At 41.0% G+C, this 22,757-nt stretch overlaps 1 protein-coding gene across 9 annotated transcripts in view; it reads right to left on the reverse strand.

Annotated features, from left to right (window-relative positions):
• The window catches only part of ARVCF (ARVCF delta catenin family member), a 457,340-nt gene that overhangs the window by 263,230 nt on the left and 171,353 nt on the right, over positions 1-22,757 (reverse strand). For 7 of the 9 annotated variants that reach the window (XM_050924166.1, XM_050924165.1, XM_050924167.1 and 4 more), the window contains one exon: positions 147-234. The exons of 1 other annotated variant lie outside the window; for it this stretch is intronic. The gene's annotated coding sequence lies outside the window, so the exon portion shown is untranslated. Of the gene's footprint in view, positions 1-146; positions 235-812; positions 874-22,757 lie in introns of all 9 variants that reach the window. One more of the 9 variants, XM_050924164.1, reaches the window with a different exon arrangement.

Consider the following 22,757-nt stretch of genomic DNA (forward strand, 5'->3'; position numbering starts at 1 on the left):
AAGAACTAATGAATTTTAAAAAGGAACAAAAAGAGAATTAAACTTAAAACTAAAAAAGGTCATAATGAATTAAAAGCCTTAAATGGTATAAAAGTAGAAAATTATACAAGAGGAACAGAGTTTAATCAAGTGCAGAAATGAAATACCTTTTGTAGTGTCCCCTTCTTGTAGTTGCTTTAAAAGAAAAGTTCTCCCTTGGTATTAAGGCCAGGGAATATCTGATGATAACTGTATCTGTCAGAAAAAGAAAGATTTATTATTCTATGCCAGGAGAGGGAACAACTATGTTTACATAATGAATGAAATTTATGTAGTAAAAACCTTTCAATTTTCAGCCTCCTTGATTCTCCCTGCTTTTGTGCACAAATGTGAAATGGTGCTTCTGAATTACAGGGGAGGGCAGGAAGCACAGGGGAGGCACAGGAGGGAATGTTGCCTCAAAAGTCTGTTTCCCTCAACCCTGGACTCCATGGAGTCTAAGCTCAGTAGAAGGGATATACTTGGGGAAGTAGGTAGTCAAGCTCCCTTCAATTCTCTTACAACATACGATAAAGTGCTGTAGAATAAGTCTGTTGTGATGTAGGCTGTTGTCCCCTATCCTGGGGTGGAAACATCAGAAGATTTCAGGAGCACCTGGCACAATAATTCCTGCAGGAACCAGACTGTCAAGCGCCTAATGGAGCCAGGTGGCAGGATATTGGCTAGGAGCCTCCAAGAAGATAGATATCCCTTTCTTCTGGAGGATCTCTGAGATTCATTGACTTGGGAACGTGAAAATGTGGGTTTCACAATGGTGGGAAACAAACACCAACCTCCTCAAAACATGAGAGTTCTAACTTGGTTTTTCTACTCCATTAGATGAGTTGTTCCCACCTAGGAGAAAACAGCCCACTTAAAAACCATGTATCAATATCAGCAGCTTTGAAAATATCTTTTATAGACAGTACAAGCCTAACAGTGTTTTTCATGGCTGTGGTTAAACATTCCTGCTGTCCTGTAAAGGACGTGACTATGACTCCATTGCACTGTAATGAAAGATTCTTTTCTTCCTACCTGAACTGAAAACATTAATATCTGGCTATACTGTTTGGAAATTCTAGTTTGTGCAAAACTCAGACACAGATCAAAAAGGCCATGTATCATTTTAATTTCAGGAAAAATTTACCTTGGTTCAGTATCCCAATTCTGAGAAAGCTAATTTAGAACCAGTATGGAGGCAAGCAGCTACTCCAATAGTGCATCAGTTCTTCAGCTACTCAATTTACACGCAGGTAGAAGAAAGAATCCCAAAAAAGGACGGAGCGGAGGGTCTCAGTGCTTTCTGATTAAACGTTGTACAGTAATTATTCATTTGTAGCGCAGTAACACCACGTGGCCCCCAACAGAAAGAAACTCATTCTTCTCAATGGGGAAAGGGCTGGGCTTTGAATGTTGATTTTAGACAAGCTTTAACCTCTCTCCTTTTGTTTGAACTTAAGTAGTATTTATTTTATAACTAGACAATGCCCAGGAATTTCAGATGTAAACAAGTAACTCACACCAAGCCTCCTTGAGAACTGCATCTCCATTCTCCTTCCCTGCTTCTTCAGCCAAGTGCACTCAGACTAGACAACTCCCCAGACCACCCTTCCTTGATTTCTCACATTCTACAGCCTATCCTCAATACCAGATACACACATATGCTCCTTATAGTTCCATTCTATAGCCACCTCCTTAGCTTTACACCCTGGCTGCAATCTGAAGGGAGGGAAGGTAGGTAAGTCGATTAAGGCCTGGTCTATACTACATAGTTAGGTCGATGCAAAGCAGCTATGCCGATTTAATAAAACCATCTTCTCCAGCAGCGTAGAGTCAGAGTGAATGTAGTTTGGTCAACAGTGCAAGTGTTGACACTGGTTACTTATGTTGACCATTATTGGGCTCCAGCAGCTGTCCCACAATGCCATACACCAACTGCTCTGAGATCAGGTAGACCCTACTTATGGCTCTGTGAACTTTTGAAAATCCTTTTCCTGATTTCCCAGCTTGGTGAGCACACCTAGCAGCTCTCCATTGTTGTTTATAGCCACCCAGCTGACCATGCTGGTTATATGCTCCAGATGTGCTCCTGCCAGATACTGGATCTCCTGGGCCTGTGGAGAGAAGAGGCTGTGTAGGCACAGCTCTGAACCAGCCGTAGAAAGGTGGACATCTAAGAGCAGATTGCTTGGGGGTGGAAGGAGAAAAGCTATGACAGGAACCAGCAGCAGAGCTGCATGAAAGCAAAGGAGCTGCAGCAGATATACCAGAAGGCCATGGAAGCCAACAACTGATCTGGTGCCGAAACACAGACCTGCTGCTTTTACAAATAGCTGCATGCCGCCCTCAGCGGAGACTAAAGTACCATCCCCAACAGCACCATGGATACTTTCAAGGAGCCCAAGTCACTGTCTCCTACTGTGAACAGCAAGGAGGAGGAGGTGGACAAAAAAGAGGAGTATGGGGAACAGACGACCATAAAATCCAGCTGTGCAGCAAGCTAGGACCTGTTTTTGACTCCCCCACAGTTCAGCCAATCCCATCAGTCTAGCCCAGATGAGCCAGATGCAGAGGAAGGACCTCTGGTAAGTATGCAGTTTACTTTGAAATTACAGGGATGGCACCCACAAAGCAGGAGGACAAGTCTTTTGATGCACTCGTTTTTATTTGTGATAGAAGAGGTAGAGGAACAACCAAGAGAGGCAGAGTTGCTACCTGCTTTTCATTTCCCTCTACAGTTAGGCAGTGGGGGCCATACAGAGCAGTTTTCATATGTGCACCAGGAGGTCCCAAGAATCCTCCGTAGAGATCTCAATGAAACATTCATGGATGTACTCTGCAATCTTCTGCCAAAGGTTTCCAAGGATGGCTGCCTTCTTCCTTCTGTTGCAGTAGGACGCTTTTCCAAGCCACTCAGTGATTATGTCAGCAGGCACCACTGCAGTACACAGGCTAGTAGCATATAGGCTATGCGGCGTTGGGATGCCAGCAGCAGCTATGCGCTGTCTCTTACCCTCAGGATTGAGGTATCAGCTAAAATCACCACCATCTGTGAAGAACAGTGCCCTTCCCCTGTACAACTAGAATCATGCAACTGAACTATTCCCTCCTCATTTCCCCAACCCCTGGAGGACCACACTGGCGCTGTGACTGGTGCCGTGCTCAATCAATCCCAAGAAGTGAGCATGTAGGTTACAACTTTTGGGGAGCCAGGGGAGTGAGTTCAGCATCCTAAGTTTTTATTTCTGTTGTTAATACACTGACAATGGTACCTCTGTGCGTTGTATCTGCAGCTGCAGCCATTACAGCTTTCATGGTCCCCTCCACACACACCCACAATGCTTGAGCCAGATGAGGAGAAGGAAAAAGAGGACTCAGGATGGCATGTTTCAGGAGATCCTGCAAGCCAGTGCTGCATCAAAGAATGAGCACAGGGCCTGGAGGATCACCCTTGCAGACAGCCTGGAGAAGGATAGGGTGGAGAGGAGAAAGAAGCAGGAAAAGAAGAGGGGCATGCAGCAGAACAGAGAGCAGAGATGCTGTAGACTCTGGTGGACTTGCAGGTTAAACAATCCCATGCTCGCCTCCATCTGCAGCCCATAAAGGACTCAATATCGGGACCTCCGTATACCCCTCTCAACATACCACGTGACATCAGGGGTCGGTGCACTACTCCTACTACTGCATCTGGAGGGGACATTAAAGACAATTATAGCTTCACATACACTGACCTGTGAAAGCCACGGTTGGTGTGGGTATACCTGAAATCAATGTTCTTTCCCCTTCATAAGTTCTGTTCCCTTAATTTATATATTTATACATTTTATTACATTTTAAATTATTATTTTTAATTGCCTGGTTTGTGTTACAGAATAAATTCTATTTTTTTTAACAAAATTCATCTTTATTAGTTCACAGCATATGCTGGCTGGTGCTGAGCAGGTCTGACAGCACCTGATAACCCGTTACTGCACTGTGTCACACAACTCATATCATCATTCACAAACAATATTTATAGGCGCATTGACAATGTTATATTCCTACATACACAGCAATCAGAAGATTCATATTGGGTCACAAAAGAGCAAGGCCAGGTTCAGCACACTACTGCAACACACACAATGCTGGCTCACTATTAAAATGGTCTTTCAAAGTCTCCCTGAACAGGATAACTCCTCACTGAGCTCTTCTAACAGCCCTTGTATCTTGCTGTTCAAATTCAGCAGACTGCTACTCCACCTCTCCAGAAACTTTTTCCCCTTTGCTTCACAGATATTATGCAGACACAGCACACAGCTATAAGAATTGGGATATTTTTCTCCCTAAGGTCCAACCTTATAAGTAAACCATGCCAGTGACCCTTCAAACAACCAAAGCATATTCAACTATCTTTCTGCACCTGCTGAGCCTATAGTTGAAGCGCTCCTCAGTGCTGTCAAGGGTGGCTGGTGTATGACTTCCTGAGCCATGGAAGGAAGCAGGTAGACTAAGTTGCCCAGGATCACTATTGGCAGTTCAACATTCCCAGTGGTAATCCACCCATCAGAAAAGAAAGTCCTTACTTGCAGCTTTCTGAACAAGCCTGAGTTGTTAAAGATGCATGGGTCATGCACTTCTCTGACCAGCCCACAGTGATGTCAGTAAAGCATCAGCACTTGCATTACCACAGACAAGTAACCCTTTCTGTTGACGTACTTGTCTCGAGGTGATCTGATGCCAAAATAGGGATGTGTGTGCCATCTATCACCCAACTGCAGTTTGGGAACCTGATTGCTGCAAAATCATCCAGTATGTCCTGCACATGACTGAGAGTCACAGTTCTGCGTGGCAGAAGGTGACTAATGGCTCTGCACACTTAAATGGTAACGACCCCTGTGGTGGATTTCCTGACTTCAAATTGATTCCTGACTAACTGGCAGCAATCTGGTGTCGCAAATTTCCACAGTGCAATTGTCACTCACTCTCAACTGTCAATGAAGCTCTCATTTTGGTGGCCCTGCGCTGGAGGGCTGGGGCAAGTTCAGCACACGCATTCAGGAATGTGGTCTTGTGCATCCGAAAGTTCTGCAGCTCCTGCTCATCATCCCAAACATACATTACGATGCGATGCCACCAGTCAGTGTTTTCTTGGGTCCAGAACCAGCACTCCACCACCTCCAGCTGCTCTGTGAATCTCACCAACAACCTTGAATTGTTTCCCACAGCAATCTAGCCTCCAAGGTATTGTCATGTTCCTGTGGCTCCTCTTGCGGCTCTGTAAATCCTGCAGGATCATGTGCCCTGTGCTAGCAATGCTCATAATAATTGCACAGAGCTAAATAGCTCTATGCTTCTGTCAGAGATGACGGACACTGAGGAGGACACGCAGGTTTCTGGGATTTTGAAAAGAAGGTGCAAAAATTATGGGATACAGGTGAAATTATGGGATTGAGAACACTGCATTATGGGAAGTTGGCCTCATGCTCCCAGTCACCTCTGATTGACTTGTTTCGGTCCCATCAGGCATTGCAAAAACTTCCCAAAAGTCCCTGCGCTGGCCAGTGGCCAGTTGCACAGTGGAATACCTACCCATGGTGCACTGCACTCTGCATCAATATAAGTGCTCCTGGTGAGCACATACACCTCCAACACAAGGAGCCAAGTATGTGCATGCACAACGATGTACTAACTGTGGCGGCTGTATGCTAAAGTAACTTAGGTCAACATAACTTTGTAGTGTAGATATGGCCTAAGTTATCTTCATCTGAAAAATCTTGAATCCTATAATGCTGGATGTAACCAAGTAAAGATCAAAGAAAATTAAAATGATGTCTTCCATTGAATTAGTTGGTTTATTACAGTCTACTCGCAATTTTTTAAACAGGAAGCCAAGTCATGGTTTGTCTTCAGTGTAACCTATAGCAGCACAAATAACTGAGTTAACAGATTGCTTATTTCCCTTCCCTCGCCTTTTTCCTTTTTTTGGTTGCTAGATGGGTCAACAGGAAGAAAGATACAGTGGTTTGGGCACAAGCCTAGGCCTTGGGAGAACAGGGTTCCCATCCTAGCTCCACCATGGCCTGCGTCACTTAGGGAACTGAGGCACAGAGAGGCTATGTCTACACTGCAATAAGACACCCAGAATTGGCTTATGTCAGCTGACTCATGCGCAAGAGTCTGAGCCTAACTGTCCACACTGCAATTTTATAGCCCCATGAGCCTGAGTCAGCTGACACAGGCCAGCCACTGGTGTTTTATTGTGGCGCAGACACACCTAGAGATAATAGCACTTCCCTATTTCGTAGGTGTATTCAATCGCTACATACATTAAAGATTGTGAGGCATTCAGATACTATGGCAAGGGGGGAGCATATCAGTATCTAAAAAAGAAAAACTTCTAGTCATCATCAAATTTATACAGTCTGCAATGTTCTGCATTTTTTTAAAAGAAGACAATTTATGTTGTTTTAAATACAAGTCTAGTTAATTGTTATGGTTTCTTTAAGCATAAATGTAGGCCTATGAATCTGATAATTAGGTATGGTAAAGACAGGTTTTACAGGGAAAGCAAGTATCCAAATGTCCTTCACTACTGAAATACTTACACACTACATCTTCTAATAGTGTTAGATTCAGGGTAACAATATATTATATTTTAGTGTAGTAATAAGTAATGTGGCACCAGTATAGCAATAGTAATGATATCCAAAGTAGATATTGCTGTGCTATTGGCTGGCTCCCTGCTTCCTATCCCATCTTTGGGAGATTTACCAGACATAAGCAGAAAAGAGGAGGTTTCTGATAATTCAAAGGTAAAATTTAATGACATATATTGGCAACTAAAGTAATAAATAATCTCAGTTCCCTGGCTGCGTAAGATGTCCAGCAATCCAATCGTCTCCTTTGCAAGAATCCTCTTTCAAAAGTCTCTGTGTTATTTCCACTCCCAGAGAAATTGAGCTCTCTGATCCTGGAATCAGTTTTGAGAGAAGTCTGACTGGCGTTCAATCTCACTTACACTACTCTCTGTTCTGTTCTCCATCATTTAGTTATTTCTCCTCTGCTTACTCTACAGTCCATAGCCTCTGCTGAATAACAATTTAGCTGATAAAATATTCACTCCAACCTAACATAGCATTCACTTTAGTGGGAACTTGATCAAGCCCTAGAGGAGGAAGTGGAAAAAGCAAGAAATGTCTAAAGTAAGAGAAAAGCATGGATTCAAGATGACAAGAGACACGGGTGCCCTGTATAACACCCAAAGAGTTGAGGGATTTTTCTTTGGGCCCATCTATCTCACAGAATAACATTAATATAGGGAGTATACTCTATCATGGGTCAGAATTAGACATATGGACAGCTCAAGCGTAGGGAAGGCCAAATTGCCATTGCATGTGCTGCACCCATCCTGTGGATAAACAGAGGACATCAGTCGCCAGGACTCCCAGTCTGGCAGTTTAAAAATCAAACCATACTGAGGCATATTCTATTATGCTGGCTGCAACAGCACATGGCTTCTTTTGGGAAAGGCATTTCCTCACTTCCCATCCACTAGACTGAAAATGTAGCTAGTTGTGTCTACAGAACACCTGTAACACCAGTGACTTCAGAGGAGTTCCTTGTCATTTACACTGCTGTAATGTGAGGGGAGAAATCACTGCCAGCCTGGAGCTTGTTGATGTTCATTATAGCTTGGAGTCCTTTTTCAATTCTTGGCTGCTGTCCATTTTAATGTGTGTGCGCGCGCACACACACACACACCCCGCAGCTCAGAGCATATGACACTTAATAAAACAGAATCTGTACTTCATTATCAAAATGCTATACTTAAAATCGGCAATAATATCAAATATCTTACAGCACTCAGATAAGAAAGGTGGAGAAAAACGTGTAATGGCTTTTCTAATTGCTTGTTCTCTCTCACTCGTAACTAATTACCACAGTCACATGTTACAAGATCCTTAGGTTTTTTACATTCTCTCAACCACAAACATCTACAGTATTAAAAAAAAAAAAGAAATTAGAGACAATTAAACCATCCTTGTGACAACTAATGCAAATAAATATTTTCAGACAGAAGAAACTATGAGAACATCAAAATGCCTCGAATTGCAGAAAGGATGGGCAAATAAACATGTATGCATTAAGAACTTGTTGTCACCTTCAATGCTCTGTCCCAGCCTAGACCTCTGCCTTCATCTCCTCCTACAACTCCTTACTTTGTCCATGCTTGTTCCCTATCTCCTGTATATGGTTGCATTTATATTAAAATATCAATAAAACAAGGAAGAACAACCGTAAGGCCTATAATACAGCCAAACGTGTGAGTAGCGTGGCCTCGGATGCAGGCTACAGCTGAAGAACATACAAAATGGTAGCAAGAAGCTAGATCTCTCTATTTAAAGGTACAATATACTGAAAATAAGTCACAACAGACACAAACTATGTATTCTACACCATACAGATTATAAATTGTAATACCTCACACATTCATATAATGCCTTTCATCCAGAAGAGGAAGACTTCAAGTTGCCTGATTTGCTAATACTTGTTTAATTACTGTTAAGAATTAATTAAAAAAAAACATGTATTTTGTGCAACTCATGATTTTGAACTCCCTTGCAAATTTCTACTCAGTTAATTATAATGTAAATTGGTGAATTAACATAGAGAAGGTCATCATAAATTCAATCAACTGATATAAACCTGGGCAAAGAATAGACAGAAAGCAGGGGCAACACACCTAGAAGATTACAGGAAACCTTAATAGTGCTTCATTCACCAGGTAAAAGTGCCTGCTTGATAGATATCCACACTTTCCAAAATAGATGTTAAGGGTGAGAGCTGTTATTACCAGTAAATTGTATATAAATATTACATAAGAAGAGAACAAAAGCACATCAGCACGTATATATGCCATAAACAAGAACCATGGCTTTTTAAAATGTCAGGACTTAAAATGCACAGCGGCCTATAAAATGTCACCCAAGTCGTTACAAGATGGCAGTGATGTAAATCATGTATTAAGGAAATGCCATCTAAATTAAGATTGGAAAACGAAATGCACCTATTTTCTAATGTGTATTCATACAGTAATTTGCTGAAACAGTATTTTTTAGTTTAGCATATTTCTACCTTCAAGGAAAATTAAAAAGCCATCTATAACTACAAAAGCCAACACAAAGCAACGTTTCACTTTAACTTAATATGACACCAGCAAGAAAATTTAAACTACTCCTAGGCACTAAAGAAATTGTCAAAAAAATTGTGCATTTGTAATTAAGAAGCCAAAACATTTTTGTGCTTTTTAATACTAGATCAGGAAAACTTCTTCCCAACATGGAACAGAAAGCTACTCTACAACTGACAATTTCTGGATATTTTCATATCTAAAAGGCAACATTTCCAAGTTTTGTTTTCCAATATGCCATACAGATTAGCAACTGTACACAACTTTGAGATTTGCAAAATCCACTGCGTAGCCATAATTTATAAATTTCAAACTATTTAATGCTAATATACAATAATCTTTCTGTGAAGAAACTGCTGAAGGCTGAGATTACCATCTTTGGAAGGTTACTGATTACAAACAGAAGACATCCAGAAATTGAAAAGCAAATAGATCTTTCATGCATAATGTCCATGAGACATAGTAATGTTTTAATAACCAAGTTCAAATAATTATATATAAAAACAAAACTGTGTAAACAAGATTCCTAAATAAATCTTGAGGGAGGCAATTAAATTATACTTTAATATATTTTCTAAGAAAATGTAATTTAAATTTTACAACCTAATATGCACAAGGGTTCATCAGGCCAATTAAATTAAAATGTAACATCTGATCACCTTTTATGCAAATTTTTAAAAGAAGTTTAATTATACTATATGCTAATATTAAGTTTCATTTAATTTAGTTGATGAATTACCCAATTTTGATGCCCAGTAAATATACCCCAATCCAGAAATATAATTCTTTATGGTATAAACAGATCCTTCTATAGAGGTGTGCAAAAAATGTATTACATTTTCTGGAAGGATCACTTTTCACTCTCATTTAAATTATAATCAAATTATAACCAAAGACCTGTTGTTATTTCAGTGGGAGTTTTGCCTCAATAAGAATTGCAGGATCAGGCCTCTAATGATTACTTAGCAAGTTCAGGCCAACAACACTGAACATCAGCAGCATTCATACATGGAATTCTTTTTCTCTTTACCGAAAGACGTGTAAACAGGAGTTTCTCAGTCTGTATGAGCGACATTCTGAATTCCTGCCCAGCTCACAAGTAGGCCAGCCTTGCACAGCATGGATGTCAGCCTGGAGTGTGTAGCCCATAAAGGGAACATACACTCCTTGAGGGGATTTTGGCTACTGGACCTGAGTAGTTAAGGACCCAAAGGTACTGGAGGGACTTCAAAAGTCATGGGGCAAAGCAACCAAAATGGGCTAAATCTGAGTGGCACTGCAATCCTGTGCACCAGGAGGCAACATGATTCACGCACATCTGGACTGGCCACCCTTCCATCACGACAGTCACCCCTCTATTGTAACAAAGGTGTGGCCAAGCCAAATTTGAGTGAGTGGCATTGCAACCTGGTGCCTTTGGGTCATAGCACTGCTCAAATTTGGCCCACTCGCCCCTCCCTCATGCCAGCAGGTAAGGGGTTCCATTGTTATGCCACCCAGTTTTATTGAGGTGCCCAGAGGAGAGCCCAGGCTCCTGTCTCCCACCCCATCTCATTGTGCCCATCACGGGATTATGTTCTCAAAAGCGTTATGGGAATGTCCTCTTTTAAAAAGGAAACGGGCAAATGCTCTTTACCCTCACTCCCCCCCCAATATATCTCCCTCTGCCTCTGTTCCATCCCAAACCCAGCTCCCACCACAGCACAGACATTCCCATGGAGACTGCTCCCAGGCAAGCAGGGCATGCACTGTAGTACTCTGAGCTAACTTCAAAAAAGGTTGTATCTTGGTTTGAAAGAATATTAAGATCTATCAGACTCCCACTCCCTCTCTGTACTCCAGTGAACCCCTGCCCTGAGCTTCCCCTTCCTCCAGCAAGCCAAGATCCCCTCTTTACACAGCTATTATACTCCAGTAACCACAGGCCTCCCCTCCAAATGCTAATGCACCTACTCCAACCCTTCATACCTTTGAAGATTCCACTGCAGAACTTAGTAGTTCTAGCTGACTTTTTGCTAGGCCATGCCCATCGTGCTCAGCACACATTGAGCCGTAAAGGAGAACCAATGCGTAATGGACAGATATGAGGAGGGCAACAAGGCATCCTTGAGAGGTTGTAATGGGGAAACAGTGTAGGTTCATTCAGGGAACTATTAAGTCTGTGCTTGTATAAGCACACCCATTCCTAATCCAGTGTTTTTTATCTGAAATGAACTACTCATATGCCAAAATGTTATTATAGAAACATCACCATGTGGAAGTTTTAATAAGTAACAACTTCCAAACAAATTAAAAAATATACTTGCCAAGAACATGCAGCACTGAAAATCATTCCTCTTGAATATGCTCTCCAGAGAATGTCACATTCAATAAGATATTGTCATGAACAGTTAGTCAATTAATAAGATGAATTTAACCACTTGTGAGAGACCTGAGTATAAATGTTTAATTTTATCTTATTTTAACAGCTTACATATTTCTTTGCTCTTTTCAACAAAACATCATTTAAAACAGCTTGCTCAGATCTCAACACAAATATAACACTAGGGCCATAAATTTAAATGTCAATATAAGAATTATTATAACTTTGTATAATAGAAATAACAAGTCATGAAGTAGATATATGATTCATGGTGCTCTGCAATAAAACCAATCATTTACTAAAAGAATAATAATTCTAGCAACTTTTCATCTTCAAGATAGACACACCAATACACTGTCTCATAAGTGAGAGAAACAGAGTTGCTTTACATTATCAAACTCAATTTGAAAAGTTTCTGCTGATGATCAAATACCACTTTAAAAACATTGTTTTAAATTCACTGTGGAAATTGCACAGCTTCTCAATTACCCCAGTAGTATCCCACTCATCCCCCCAGCAGGAAAACCCTGCTTTTTTTCATGGCCAGTAGATTTCTGGGGAGCAAAGGGCTTTTAACTCCACCCCTACTCAGCTCTTCAGCCAATCCAGAAGCCCAATTGATGTTTAGGGGAGGGAAGTGGCTTCAGAGCCTGTCTCCCTAAATCAGGGTTATTGCCTATGCACGCTGACAGTAGCAAGTGCAGGACAGATAGGGAATGAGAAGGAGAGAAAACTAGAGCAGAAAGAACCAAATAAAAATGTCAGAAGTGGACATAGGAGGGAGTGAAAAGGAAAAAAAAAGTTGTTTAGTTTTAGGGTGGATGTCCAAGTTCACCACTGACTGCAGGAGGCAAAGCTCCACTGATTCCAGCAGTGAATTCTGCCCACCAGTGTATTTGAGTTTCTTGCAATTAACAAACCAATTCACTGTAATTTAATTAAACTGGTAACCAAATGGAATCATGGTGGCCATTTCAAAATGTTTTGATAAGGAATAGTAAGATTTCTCCTAGAGAAAAAGGGAAATGTAATATATTTGTGTCACCAACTATTCAAATAATTGCTTTGAAAGATTTACTGTATAAGTAAAGACAAAAAGTAGGAAGAGGCTTCAGATATCTCCCCCAGAAGACAGATTTCTCAAAGCAATCTGGATTTTTCAATAGTAAACTGTAAAAAGGAAATCTTTGCAACAATTTTAATTTACAAAGAAAACTGTGATTTTCAATCCATTCCTTATTGTATTCTTACAACCAGATTAGCTGCTATAAAACCATACAATGCTGTAACAATTTCATTATAATTACAATAACTAGAAGCACTCTACAGTCAACATTGTCAGATGTTTCTGTGTTTATCTGACATCCTTCTAGAATTTTAATTATGCTGTACTGGCTGCCAGTGGCTAACATCTACCAGCTTAGCAATTAAGCTGGCAAGGTCTCAGCTCTGAACAAAAGGCAGCTACCAGTTATTTTATTTGGCTGGATTTCTTCTTGCTTAAAGTATGTACTAAAAATATCAAGTTCTTTTTTTCCATAGACAAAAGGAAGAAAGGACTCCCCAAATTATCTTGGGTGTGTGTGTGTGAACATTTGACAATTAACAGCATTTTATGAGTTAAATTTAAAAAGCCTGTCTTATCTTAAGAACTGTATTCTGTTTCAAAGTTACATTAGGACTAAGTAATATTAATAATTATAGTCTACAACAGCATTAATTACTGTTACAATAGTACCTAACAGCCCCAATTAACTTAGCTCCCCCCGCCCCATACAATACATCTTACAAAAACATAGTAAAGAGGCGGTCCCTACCTTCCCATTGTTTTCTAAACAGACAAGAGACAAAGGGTAGGAGAAAGGAATGCAACATAGAAGCAGAAGTATGGAAAATTATGCAGAGAGATTAAGAAGGTTGCTGAAGGTCAAAGAGAGGCATAAATTTAACCCAGATTTTCCAATTCACAACCCTGCCTTAATCACAAAACTATCCCTTTCTCTCTTATAAAAAATGAACAAGGCCTCAGCCTCATTGCCACCTCTTATAGTTATCTATGTCAAGCAGCATTTTTTAGCACAATTGAAGAAAACAGGAAATTAACAGTTACAAAGCTGTTATCAAGGCAGTGGAATCCAGCTCACTTTTTCAAAGGTCAACTGGCCTATGTTTAGTGCTAAGAGTGAGTGACGGTGTGTATGTGGGGGGACAATGGTCAAATCAACATGAGCATCTCCATGGAGGAGAACAAGGAGTGCTGTGCTTGTCACAAGGAACTTTATAGAAACATGTCCCAGTTGGAACAATTGCAAACATGCCAGAAGTAACAAACACTTATAAATCCAAAGACAGTATTGATAACTGTGAGTTGGATCATTTCAAGTGCCCTTTCCAAACTCCCCGTAAAGTGTTGCCTGATCAATCATCTTACTATCAGGGGAGGATATTCTGCCACTGAATTCTGGGCAGATAAACGTTGCAAGCATGTGAATGTTGTCATCCAAGGAACTGAAAGAGATAATACTAGTTTCATTTATTTAACACTATATATTTACTGACATTGACTGGAAAGGTGATGTGACGTTCACATGAAGGGACGCAAGAGGCAAATTCTACCTTGGACTTCTTCAGTCATATGCACAGAGCAGCATTATATTAGCAAGATTAAAATCACTAATATAAACAGTCCCACAGAGAAAGGTGAAAATTAAAGATGAAATGCTGTAGGACTCTACACTGAAAAACAACTGCCAGAAAAAGGAGTTCTAAATATCATCCAACCACTAAGCTCTATGAATATAAAAGAAATGGCTAGATGGATACATAAGGAAAGAAGAAATGAATCATTTATAGTTGCTATATATCAAAGTTTACTAACCCTTACTGACAAACTAAACCACATACACAACAAAAGAAAGCTTACTAAAAGAGAATACACGAAACATATTAGTGTTCCAAGTCCAGAACGTGTGTAAGCAATATGTTTAATTTCTAATATGATCAAACTGCTGGGCAGTTACTGTAGGCTACTTCAAGGGAAGCTATCACATAAAGATATTTGGCATAGCTTTGTTCAACTACTTTTTATAACAGAAAGAGTTACTAAAATAGATCAGGATATATTAGTTCCCAGGTATGCAAATATCCAGATCTTAAAGAAATAAAATATGGAATCACTGAAAATATGATGTTGATTGGACTGTTAAAATATATTATCTACTGAAAAAAATACATAAACATTTCTGGTTTTCTAACACAGGGGTTCTCAATCTTTTTCTTTCTGAGGCTTCCCCACTCCATGCTATAAAAACTCCACAGCCCAGCTGTGCCACAACAACTATTTTTCTGCATATAAAAGCCAGGGCTGGTGTTAGGGGGTAGCAAGGAAGGCAATTGCCTGGGGCCTCACACCAAAGGGGGCAACACAAAGCTAAGTTGCTCAGACTTTAGCTTCAGTCCCAGGTGATGGGGCTTGGGGCCCCGGGCTGCAGTCCCACATGCCGGGGTTTTGGCTTTCTGCCTGGGCCCTAGTGAGTCTAACACCAGCCATGCTTGGTGCACCTCCTGAAATCTGTTTGTGGTCCCCCAGGGGCCACCAGACCCCTGGTTGAGAACCACTGTTCTAACAGATTCTCGGGTTACGAAGGGCCGGTGCAAGGATGTTTCGAGCCCTAGGCGAAACTTCTACCTTGCGCCCCGCCTCGCCACGGCAGCTCCCCCCCTCTGCCCTGAGGCGCCCCCCTCAGGCAGCTCCCCCCCCCAGGCAGCTCCCCTGCCCCAGCCCACCCCTGGCCCACCTCCTCCTCGAGCACGCCCTGGCTGCTTCACTTCTCCCGCCTCCCAGGCTTGTGGCGCCAATCAGCTTAGGTGCCGCAAGCCTGGGAGGTGGGAGAAATGAAGCAGCCATGGCGTGCTCAGGGAGGAGGTGGGGCAGGGGTGAGCTGAGGCAGGGAGTTCCCCTTGTGTGCCCCCTACCCACTTGCTGCAGGCAGCCCTCCCCACGTTCCCCTGCCCCAACTCCCTCTGCCTAAATGCTGGCGGTGACCGGGGCGGCCGAAGATCTGGCCGCCACGGTCGCTGCCAAAGAAAATGGCACCCCCCAAATCCCAGTGCCCTAGGCGACTGCCTAGGTCGCCTAAATGGTTGCACCGGCCCTGGGGTTCGGAAGTTCAGTAGCTAAAGAATTATGCACATTTGTTGGGTTAAACAACAAAAGGAGTTCTAACCATTCATTTAAAAGGTCAAAGCAATATTACTATGTGTACCATATGTGTACAGAAGCAGGAATCTAAATACCTTGAAACAAACGTAAGCAGCGGCATTTGCTAAATTATCTCATCTACGTATTGTATTATTCATTCTGTAATAAAACTCAAAGGAAATTCACACTAAAATCAAATTACAGAAACACCACTACTCCACTTGGGCAGTGCCAATAGATAAGCAATGCACACATCAGCATACACTATATTCAATGGGTGAAAAACAGGTCATCCTTATCCTACCTGTAGTACCTTGTCAAATGTATAAGCTGAAATTTTTTTTTAAAGGACACAGCCTGAAGTCTGGCTTATGTTAGTATTGTAAGTCAATGGCAAAGCTGGAATAAAACCCATTCCTCCTGATGCCCAGTACAGTGCCCTATCTATTGCACCATATTTCTTCCTTTCCCTTGATGGTGGATGTTATCTGATATTTATTATCTAGTTTACCTTTACAGATGTAGGAAATTTATTACATTCTTGTTGCAGATATTTTTAAACTATTTTCATAGGATCTACAAGGTTCTGTGTTCATTTGCTGGGCCAGCTATGGGAGAATAAATTAACATATTCTTAGAGCAGTGCTAACAATAATTAACCTTATTAATGTCAAGGGTTTGTTGATTTCTTAAAAAAAAAAAATTAGGAGGAAAATCTATCTGCCAAATTGACAGAACTGATAAGGAAAGAATGTGTTCCAGGTTCTGAGAGGATACAAAGAACAAGAGTAAAAAAACAGAGTTATTAGAATACTTGCCAGTTCTCCTTTAACTATCAAATCACAGATCACAGGAAAATTAGCAATTATAGCAAACTGACTGTAGCTACCTTCAATGACAGCCTGATCTCACTCTGTCCTTAACATTGCATTTTATTAACACTGGAGGCATGAACAAGAGATCAAAGACTTTTGAGAGACCAATCTAACATCCAAGTAAATATCCAGATGCTAATACTGAAAAGTGCAGCACATGCCAGAAAACCTAGCATATGAAACTTACTGATACAAATTCATCTTCTGAGTGGGAAGAACACAATAAGACTGGCAAGGAATGAGCCTAGGGGATCCACGCTTTCATTCATTTCAACAGAAGCAGCAATGCCAAGTGAGAATTGGCAATATATGCCTATGCCAATGTGCATTTGGAACTAAAGGTGAAAATAGTGTAAGTAAGAGCCTGAATCGTTGTATTTATCCCTTTGAGTGCATTTCTGTTGTGTGGCTGTTACAAGAACTTGCCTAGAAAGAGTATAACAAGGTTTGAAATAAATAATTGAAACTAGAGAACTTCTGAGGATATCACTTAGGTACCTGATTCAGCTACTACAGAGACCACAGCTAGAAAAGAATACACAAGTAGGAAAAATAGCCAAGTGGACGGCTATGGCAAGATGCAGCTGATGCCATCCTATTCCACAACTCTGATAGGAAAGAAAAGAGGTGATTGCATAAGGAAGATCAATCGGAAAATAATTCTTAGAAAAATCCACACCCTAACAGATGAGTTCTTCAAAGATGCCTAGGGTTCTAGAAAACCATTAATTTCAATACAAACCAAGCATTCAAATCACATAGTTTTTTTAAAATCTCAGCCTACAATTACTAGGAACACTTCCTTCATACCAGTGAGAGCTGGGCATGTGGATGAAGAATAGCGTCTGGCACTTGGGGAGGAAGAGGACACAGAGAGAGTGTTAAAATTGCACATGCTCCCATGGCATAATGACCATATTTCTAATGATGAGCCAGTTTCTGCAATGCTTGATATTTTTTAAACTTCCTAGTTTAAAATAACATATAGACATAGAAGAAGTTTGTTTTCAAGAAGCTGCATGGGTTTTAAGCCACATGATAGTTATCACCTAGAATTCTGTTCAATTCCTGCTAAGTGCTCATATAACGACAAAAATCCTGTTTGTCTTAATTATACAAGCAGTAACAGAGACTGAGAAAGGAGTACTTGCTCAAGTGAGGTAAGCACGATTCAGCCTATTGTCTAGGAAGGCTATAGGTTAGTCATTTCTGGTCTTCCCTGATCTGTGATATCCATGGGTACTTAAACGTTAATGTGGATGGCTAGATATTTAGAACCATTTTTTCAAAGTCACCTCTTATTTGGGGTGCACAAATTTAAATAAAAATTGGGTCCAATTTTCAGAGGAGTTGAGCACTTGCAGTTACCACTGATTTCAGTCAGCATTGTGGATGCTCAGCACTTCTAAAAGATAAGGTCACGTGGGTGTCTCCAGCTGGACACTCAAAATCAGAGGACACTTTTGAAAATGGGTGTCAGCACATTACATGTGGGTTTCTTGCAACTGGAAAGACATCTCATGGCAGAGAGACATTGAATACTGAAAGGGGAAAAAACCAAATAGTTTAGCACTACCAAAATTCAGAACCGATATGGAAACAAGCTTCTGATCAGTAAACATACATAACTAATTTGCCTATGTATGTGCTAGTAGTTTCATTCTGAGATTTAACATACCATGGTTTGGGCCCAGAAAGTAAGCAAGGTCTAATTTTCCTTGTAAAGGCAACAGATCCAGATCCATTCTGGAGCACACTTTTTAAAACTAAATTTTAAATGATAAAACCGTATTACAGCATTTGCAAAAGTACATGCATCAAATATCAAAACAGACTAATTGGGTTAAATTCACTGTTGGTGTAAATGTGAGACTCCAGTGGAATTAATGTAAAGCAGAGTGAGTTTGAGGAGGATGATTCCATACCTAACCCTGATTTCTGCCAAAAATCATGGCCTGTCCACATTCCCCCCCATGACAAGAGCCATGGAAGGGCATTCTAGGGTAGGACTTGGGGTCAGGAAGCATAGTCCACATTTTAATGCACACACACTGAGCTGGCAATGACCCCGCCAGCTGTCTATAGAGACTATTTCATCTAAGCATTTACACCACATTCATCACCATAGTTCCTAAGACTGGTTGTGATCCTGGCAGGCTTAATATGTATGGAGCTAAAGAAGGTCTGAACAAATACATGTTAGCACAGCTTGAAGATTATATGTGTTCATCAGTCTTGAGGTCATTGACCTTACCTGCTGGCCCAGTATTTAGTACCATGAATACATACATACTAGCTCTTTCCTTTTGTTCCCCTAATAAAATAAAAAGTTGAAACAGGTCGAAATAACAAACAAAGACATGGGATTTGTTTGAAACTGTGGGCACATCATGCTGCACTGCTGATCTGTCTGCTCTGATCTCAGAGGCAAGCAGAATATTGAGATTTACAAAAGCCTTGCTGTCTAAGCACACTACTCATTACATTTCAAACCCACTCCTTGCTCACAAGAATGCAGCAGGTAAAACAGAGGCCAGTGCGAACTGAGTGCCCACAAACCAGAAACAGAAGTGGCAGATCTAATTTTAGTTCTGCCAGCCCTGACAGCGTCCTTTTAACAAGCATCAAGTGTGATAAAACTGATGAATAGGTCTAACTGTCAAAAGTATGGAAGCAATAATTCTGCTGCACAGATTTGATTTGCCTCTTAAATATTTATAACCTTCAAATTTAAGATACAATATGTGGCTGCACATCTGTTCTTTTAATCTGAATGAACACCCATTATTATAAACAGGTAAGCAACTTCAAGTAATAGTGTATAGTTTCATGACTGTGGTGGAACTTTGCAAGCAGGTTTAAAATATCTCTAGCAACTTCATCATTAGAAGACTCCATCAAGCTATTAATGTGCAGATGCAACTTAATGCAACTCTCTCACTACTCCTACCTGTTACTGTCCATTTTTTGTGGCATCACAGGTGACCTGCAGTGAAGGAATTATGAGTCCAGAGATATTGGACTGAAACCTCAACCTGACAGGAAGATGCTGATTAAAATGGGGAAAATATCTTCATGCAAATAGCTTGGAAGTCAGGGAGATAATAAATAATAATTTTTACTTACAGCCAAGATGATGTCACAGGCTTTAGGTGCTTTACAAGTTTTAAATATAGAAAATAAAATGGATACTATGAGTACAATATATAATATAATGATAACATAACAGTACTGCAAAATTGACATGAAACTTTACCTCCCGAGGCCCAAAATCTGCCCGCCTGCATTTTACCGTGATGACTGATGGTAATGTGGAAACTAATGATATTTTACTTGCCTGTCAAAAAAAATTTAAATCACCTTAAGTGAGTGGGCACACAGAATTTTGCATGGCTGCAATATATTGGACTGCCCATACAATGCCACAGCGCTAATATTTACCCATCACTTGCTGGAGGAGTCTCTGCAGCTTGAGGTCTTCAAACCACAATTTGAGGACTTCAGTAACTCAGACATAGGTTAGGGATTTGTTATTGAAGTGGATGGGTGAGATTCTCTGGCCTGCATTGTGCAGGAGGTCAGACTAGATGATCATAATGGTCCCTTCTGACCTTAAAGTCTATGAGTCTATAAAGCAAGCTGCCATAACCTCTAATCCTCAACTCTCTCCCTTCTCCAAAGGACCAATGGGGGAAAAAGTAGATGGGCTTTGCACTGTGCCTGGAAGAAATGAGGAAAACAAGTCACTGAAAACATGTTTATACCAGCTGGCTCTGTAAGTATAAGTATGTGACCATTCAACAGATTTTTGATAATTCTGAATAAATTTTGGCAGTATCCTTTAAGCATGCATTAGGGTTTCCACTCTAAATATCTATTTTCTGTAATTGAGAGGTATAGCATAAATTCCCTTATAGCTGGTACATGCACCATAGTTAAGAATACAATTTAATCACGGAGGTCACATGGATTCCGTGACATTACTAGACCTCTATGACTTTTTTGGCTTCAGCTGTCAGTGGCTGCAGCTGGGGCCGGAGCAGTGTGCACCCACTAAATGGTTTTGGCTGGGGCTGTGCCTCAGCGGGGGCAAGTGGGGCAATTTGCCCCAGGCTCCGGGCCCTGCAGGAGCCCCCAAGAGAATATAGTATTGTATAGTATTGCAACTTTTTTTAATGGAAGGGGCCCCCAAAATTGCTTTGCCCCAGGCCCCCTGAATCCTCTGGGTGGCCCTGGCTGTGCCCCTCCCTTCCTGCCACCTGTGGCTGCGGCCAGGGCTGGAGGTAGGGCTGTGTATCTCCACCCCATGGCTTCAGACAGGGACGGGGCTGTGTGCTCCTTCCCGCGTCTGGCGGTGGGACTCCAGCTGTCATTCCTCCTCCCCTCCCACATCCCTGTTATTTTTAGTAAAAGTCTCAGACAGGTCACAGGCTCATGTGAATTTTTGTTTATTGCCCGCAACCTTTCTGAGACTTCTAATAAAAATAAATGTGACAAAATCTTAACCACAGTTATTACAATATCATTGACATTTGGAACCAAACACTGTTGTCTTCCCCCAATTCTTACCTAGATAGAAGTCCCACTGAAGCCAATGGGAAATTTACCTGTCCAAGGATGGCATGCATTGGCTCTGAATGTGAATTCAAAGAAAATTCACCCAAAGCACTATGACTTATACCAATAAGAGGATGGAAATTCCAAGATAAGGATCAAAATTCTAATACAAAGGCCACAGTGGGCCCTATCTTAATATTACTCTACTGTGCTCCACTGTGTTAAAGTATTAGAGATTTGATCCTTAACTGTGAATTTCAATCCTTTTGTTGGTTGGGATCAGAACCTTAACATTCCTTTAATGGAGGTATTTTTTTTTAAATGTGAATTAATATTTCACAGTGAGCCTTTGAGATAAAAGGTTCAGTAGGAAGGCTTTTACTGGTTCATCTGCCAATCATGGGGGATCCAATGTTCAGCAAATGAAACTCATCCAACTGTCATGGAAATCCAGAGCCATTCCAAAGAGTCAAGAATTAAACTACAACTTGGCTTCCTGGGAACAAAGGTTTTATTGGTGCAATTTATTGAAACTGTCAAGTTTGCATAAATTAAGCTGAATGGAATCACAGTAATGGCCCTGTTGCTTGACGCAGTGCTCTGCCAAGATTTTGAAAGGATTTAATACATGAATGTCTCTAAAGAGAATAAGCATTATTTTGATATTCTTAACCTCTTAGGTCCCAGGCTATGCTTTCAATTTCATAATAAACTCATACTTTTGTCAATTTCTGTTCAAAGTACCAGGCCTTTCCTTAGACAAAAATAGTGCTGTAGCTTAAATGTAGTTTACAAAGCTCATTCAGACTTCACACATTGTATAATTACGCATCTGCATGAAGATTGTTTAGAAAGTAAGAAATGGATTATCCCTCAACATTTGCTAGGTAAGCCAATCAGGAATTTGCTATCCAAAACAGGCGGTTTTTTGCCTAACAATCAAATTTGCTGGATCATAATTGGCTCCTCTCCACCTCACACCTTCCTGAAAACACTATGGGCACATAAATGTTTGAGCACAAAACTGTTTCTTGGCCTACTAGCCATGACCTGACTAGGATACTAGACTTTTTGCAGTAACTCCATGAAGGGATTATGTGGGACCTACTACATGAGAAATGTTTTAGAGATTTGCTATGTTTTTTAAACTGCTCCACGGGTACAGTTGCTGCAGAGTTTTCCATAAGCCAAATTATAGCAGTAGAACTACAGTACGGCAGAATAGTCATTTGCCGTCTGCGTTCTCCAGCTTCTATGCAAAGAGCTAGGGCACTCAGAATGCTGGGAGAGCAATTCAGTCCCCAGGCAGCTCTGAATCTCCTTCTGAATCCCTCCTCCATCCAACACTTCCTGGGACTGGCCATCAAACCACCTCACTCATCCCCTCAGGGCACTCTGCAAAAGCCCTCATCCCAACATGCTGCCCAAGAGAAGGAAACCTCAATACTGCTGCACTTTCTCCTAACCTGCTGCAACAAGCATCCCACTGCGGGCAGGGAGGCTCTTGAGAGCAAGTTAGTTACACCTCTGAAAGTCACTAAAGGCAACAGAGTTGTACAAATGTCAGAGAGGGCA

Source organism: Gopherus flavomarginatus, chromosome 15 (genome assembly GCF_025201925.1).
Source record: "Gopherus flavomarginatus isolate rGopFla2 chromosome 15, rGopFla2.mat.asm, whole genome shotgun sequence".
NCBI classification, from domain to species: domain Eukaryota; kingdom Metazoa; phylum Chordata; order Testudines; family Testudinidae; genus Gopherus; species Gopherus flavomarginatus.